A 6,000-nucleotide genomic window follows, 5' to 3' on the forward strand; every position below is an offset into this window, starting at 1 on the left:
ACCCTTTGATAATTGTCTCTTTCTCACTCCTCTTTTTAAAATGATGAGCGCCTTGCTACGCCGCGTATTAAGAGAGAGGCAGGGAAACCCAGAGCGCCTTCAATTTTTGTGCATGCGTCAGGCGTCACGGGCATCCCTCAAGCACTAACAGTTGCATGAGTGTAGGCGCAGGGTCGGATTTACCTACATGCCGCCCATGGGCCGCCTGCATTTTGCCGCTCCCTTTTCATTCGTTTTGAAACATCAATAAAAGCCATCAATTGAAGTGCCGGAGGGGGAGAGGTGCACAAGACGGGTTTGAAACATTTTTTTGCGAAAGTTCTGTTGACACTACTAGCAAAATTTCCCGGAACTTTGCGCGAAAGTTAAGTTCCGTGAACCTATTTCTGTGTGGAAAGAAATGAACAAAAAAATTATGAAAGAACAAACATTAATGTGGTTTAATCATTTTAACTTCTGCCGCCGCGCTGACCGCACTGTGTTTGATGCAATGCGTGAAGTATTCATGCAGTCTTGTAGGCGCTATGCGTTTCACGTCGACCGCTGCTGACCGCGCTGTGATTGACGCAATGCGTGAAGTATTCATGCAGTCTTGTAGGCGCCATGAGTTTCACGTCGACCGCTGCTCACCGCATTGTGTTTGACGCAATGCTGGAAGTATTCATGGACTTTTGTAGGCGCTAACGTGTGTTAAATGCCGATCGCTGCGCCGAGGGCTTCTCCCTTTCGTCTCAAGTCCTCGCCATCATTGCTCTCTGCGCCGCGCGATTCCAGACTCGACTAATTAAAGGTTCTGGCTCTTGTATCACCGAAAGACGACGAAATTAGAACTTACTATACTCTCTGGAAATGAGATATTTCGTCGCCTTTTCTTGTTTGTAATTTTTTTTCTGGTTCCAATTTTTTTTCTATACCTACATTTAAAAAATTGCAAAATTTGCCGCCCAGATACTTACTATCCACTTCATGCTATACATGTCGGTAATGGTGAATGAAACTTTATCGCATGTAGCATGTATAGCATCGCCTCTGAGAGATTGAACTTCAATCTCACTTAAGTTTTATTTTCCTGCTAATCTAATCCGAGGAATCTGACTCCATGCTCAGTTTTGTTTTTTTTTGATCATGGCATTCAAGGTATAAGAGTAACAAACTTTGTAAAGGGACCTTTGCTCCGTAGATGTTGCTTCATTTTTGTCCATCCTTGAGAAAGTTTTTCATTAAAAAATGTTCAAAAAGCCTATTTTGTACATACCTACTGAGAAAAATTTGTAAATTTTTGGGAGGTGATCTTCGAAACCCTTCGTCCTTATGGGGTTACATTTCTACGAAATTCCTCCTACGTGCAATATTTTCATGTCTTGAACGTGACTTTGCACATTTTGAAATGACCATTGTTCCTCTCGCATCAGTTAATCCTCATCGCTCGTGACCAAATTGATGAAATACCTTATACAACGGTCCGAAGGCGCAAGCAATAATCCGAAGAGGTCGATGCTCATAATAACGCCGCGCCGCACAATGGATCGAGTAAATCGGAAAGGGCGGACATGAATTTTTTTTTACTAAAACTGCAAATTTTGAACTTTAATTCTAGAAGAACAGGTACTCTTAGCAGAAAAACTCACGAGAAGACTATTAGAACCACTTTTAAAATATCAAAGTTTTGATTAAACGGAGTTATAAGCTTTTAAAGTTTCCAAATTTTGTCCAACGTCCCCCATTGACTCGATCCACTGTGCGCCGCGCCGCTCCACAGAGAGAGCACTTTTGACATTGAAGGGGTGAAAAAAACTTGCTGAATCGATCCTTTTGTATTTGGTCGTAAATATTCTTAACATTGATGAATACCGTTGAGGAGATCCATGACGTAAATTCATAGCGTCGTTTCAACGTGTCGTGCGTTATTTTTATTCCATTGGAAAGAAAATGTCACATTTAGGTGATTTTTAGTTTAATTTACTGAAAAGACTATGGCTGGCTATTATTACTATGCGCTCTGACCTCTCTGAATTTTCCGTTTTTGACACAGTTCATTCTACCGTTCTACTGAGCCGATTTCCATGAGTTTTACAACTATCAACAGGTAATAATCCCTAGATGAACCCCCTTTATTTAGATTAACTCTCAAGGAACCCGTCTAGCGGCCAGAGCCAGAGGACGTGGCCCTCCAGTTATGTATACTTATCTAGAGGTCTTATAAAATATGTTAAGGCTTTCGAAAATAATAAGAACATATGCACGGGAAAATCACGTTCTCCTAATCTTCTACTATTGTTCGATTATAATTTAATATAGTTTTATTCGTACTGATAAACGAATTTTTACTTTTGACGAGCGTCAGAACATTTTCTAGATTTTCAACTATAACATACCTGTCACACAAACGAACACACTCATAATGAATAATGTAATAATTTCATTTCCTAAATTTAAATCCACTTTTTGACGTAAGGAGACCCAAAACTCCCATTGATTAACTAATTCAGGTGTTCACATTGCTCCAGATTTACCTCTTTTCAGTCAGTAGCAATTCTTGAAAATTGGCAACCTCGTTTTTCCTCCATTTGAATGTATGTAAAATAATCGATTCTTAGTGAGGCAGCTTGTCTCACCTAAAATCGATATTTTTTTAATAGATTTAAATGGAGAAAAACAGCGTCGCCAAATTGTAAAATCGCCACTGATTTCAGTCCATTAGCTTGGTCAGTGACATTTTTTGGCGAAAGAGATGAACCTTTTCAATATTTCAGTGGCCAACATAGAGGTGCGGATCTAAAAGGTGCCTTTTGATCTCGCTGATTTCAAATACACACGATCAATTTTCCCTCTTTTTGATTATTTTAAAGAAGTTTATTATTTGGAAACGCGGCAACGTTTCATTGAAAGGCGGGGGCGGATAGCCGAAATACTCATCGCACACATTCGCGCACATTCATCAATTAAGTAGGCAACAGATAATTAGACAATATATTACACCTCAGCGCAGTCCAACTGTGGACTATGATAGTAACTATTAAACGCGACGGCACGGGAGTCCTCCTAGTTCTCGCTAAAAATGATATATACCCTTTCGTAATCCCTTCTGCCTCACTGCCTAGAGTGACGTTTCCGAACCTGATCAGTGGTGACAGATTTCGCTAAAAATATTTTGATATTATGTCTGGAGTCTAGAGTTTGCGTTACCCATGCAAGGGAATGGTCGCTGAGCAAAAGTAAAGCATCGATAAAAAATTATGCAGCCGGGCTTTACACTTTATCGCCTGGCTGTTGCTTTTTCGACATCGATTATAAAAGGCTATAAGAAATTGTGTAGACATTCGTGTGCTTTGGAAATTATTAAGTTTGATACGGAACCACCTCAATATTTACAAAACACACATTATATTTTCCTTTACTACATATTTGTTTTCATCAATTAAAATGAGAATAATCCATACAGGATGTGCAAACATGTCAAAATCATGAGTTGAATAACGCTGACTCCGCAAGATTAAATATTAGAGCCTAACACAAAGCGGAGCGGCGACGCACTGACGCCTACAAACCTAACAGGGATACTTCACGCGTTGCGCAATGCGTGAAGTATCCCTGTTAGGTTTGCAGGCGCCAATGCGCTTTTCGCGCTGGCTGCCCGCCTGCCGCGCGGCGCCGCAGCGTACCACGGCGCTTGAAGCAACTATTTCACACCAGAGGTATTGCTCAGTACGAAACTGAAGGCGCTCTAATATATTAGTAATGGCAGGCATCCATCAAAAGTACGGAGCTTTCTTCGCAAAATAAATCAAGATACTACGGCCCAAAAAGAGAGCAGTAGTACAAAAACTCACTAAGCCCTGGCACGTTTAGCATACACTTTATCGCCTGCTGGCTGTTGCTTAGTCGCCGTCGGCTATAAAAGGCTATAAGAAATTGTGTAGCCGGCTATAGAAGCTATTGGAAATCTTACAGCCGGCCGTAGGTCTATGGTATTTTGGAACACAGATTCTACTGCCAATTTTTACCAGGCATGCGTATGAGTGCAGATTTGCTATTTGAAAAAATACGTGTATATGAAGTCTCAAAATTACATGGCGCTTTGTGGCAGAAAGGAAGTTCTGAATGGCTGTTTGATTCTCAGAAATTGGATTTTAGTAGTGAATTTTTCACAGAACACTTTTTAAGACCAGTTCCAATTGTAATCATTAACAACTTGTTTTTTTTTTTTTTCAAAAACTGCACAAATTATGCGCCCTATCCTCCAAGCCCCTTATTTAATCAATAAATGTCAATTTTGAACAATCATTAAAATGAGTTCCGTGTATTGGAAAGATATGGGCGAATTGCGATGCCAAGGAAAATTGCGATTCGTTTCAATTTCATCGTAATGAATTTCAATTGGCGGAGCCCCTTCAATTAGTAAGTATGCAACATACACTACACTCCATCGCCGTGGCATTGGTTGCCATTTAATCACGATTTGCTGCAACCTGTGTTATTTATAGGCACGCGTATTTGGTATATTATGTCTGCATGACCGTATTGGTTGTGCTGTTCTTCTTAATTTTGAGGATAATTAATATCTTCTGCTTCGTCATTATCATTAATGCTGCGCAAAAACCTGAGATGCCGCAAAGTGTATTCGAAATTCGGACGAAAAAAGAAGAGAACTTACGATACTTGGTTAAAAAGAAAAAAATATGGAGTAAAATAATTTGAAAAGCTGGAAGTATATGTCAATGAGGATCATAAAATCTGCATTCATTGAATTTAGAGCTTCATGAAGTAATGGAGATGTTGCATGTGTGAGGAATTTGCAACTTGACTGTTGATTCTTATGTAAAAGTTCGTGAGAGAAACACGATGGTGCCACTGGTCTTCTCTGAAATCAACTCCCAAGCCCAAAAAAAGCTCTCAAGTTGAGCCCAAAATAGAGAGGATATCCCACCCTACCCTGAGAATCCACCTCTACATCAAGACAAACTCTCCATGCAAAGAAAGGGAGCAAATACATTAGCAGGGTTGCCGTGTTTTCAGTTTTGGAGTCCCCAAATAAAGTGGCAGTCCTGTCAATGTATTTGCTCCCTATCTTTGCATGGAGAGTTTGTCTTGATGTAGATGTGGACTCCCAGGATAGCGTGGGATATCCCCTCCATTTTGGCCTCAACTTGAGAGTTTTTTTTTTTCAGTTGAGTTGATTTCAGAGAAAACCAGTGGCACCATCGTGTTTCTCGCGAACTTTTGCATAAGAATCAACAGTCAAATCGCAAATTCCTCACACATGCAACATCTCTATTATAGGTATGAAAAGTTTCTCTACAAATCATGCTCAGCACATCGCGATATCAAAACTGAAGCACGAAGGATACTCATATTCCGCGCCTGTACCAACTATTCGTGCCTAGGAGATATCCTCGTAGCATAAACGAAGAATTGAAAGCGCCCTGTCATTTAGGATCCCCGCGGTTCAGCTCGCCGTTGGCGCCGCGGCCGCGGGGGAAGCGGTGGGTGCCTGGACAGTCAAAACGCCTTCAACTCCGTGCGTATGCAACACGGACATCCGTAGAGTTCGAAAAGTTGCATTCAGGGGTTTAAATGATGGTCGCATTCGACACTACGGGATTCGCTTGCTTCCATCACACCTTAACTTAATTCCAGCGTTGTTGATTGTGCCGATGAAGTAAACTATTACCTACTGATTTTTATCGCGACATTGTCAATTTTCCGCATAATACCTTAGCCGTTTAAATATATTACAAAGTTGCCGTCCTAAAATGTGGGCTGCGGCCGGATATACGTGGTTCCGCACTTTGGCCATCGATGTTGCGTCAGAGTAGTTAGCGGAGAGGTTCACAATGATGGGAACCCGAACAACGCTACCGTTTTGTGTGGCCTTATCATTGGTCGGTTCTGTTCCGGAACCTCGGAGACAGATCTCATTTATGACTGGAACTGAATGGAGCTATTTGAGCTTCGAAGGTGCGAAAGTTACACAGAAGCTGCTAACCGGGCTTTATTCGT

Source organism: Bemisia tabaci, chromosome 3 (assembly GCF_918797505.1).
Source record: "Bemisia tabaci chromosome 3, PGI_BMITA_v3".
Lineage (NCBI taxonomy): Eukaryota > Metazoa > Arthropoda > Insecta > Hemiptera > Aleyrodidae > Bemisia > Bemisia tabaci.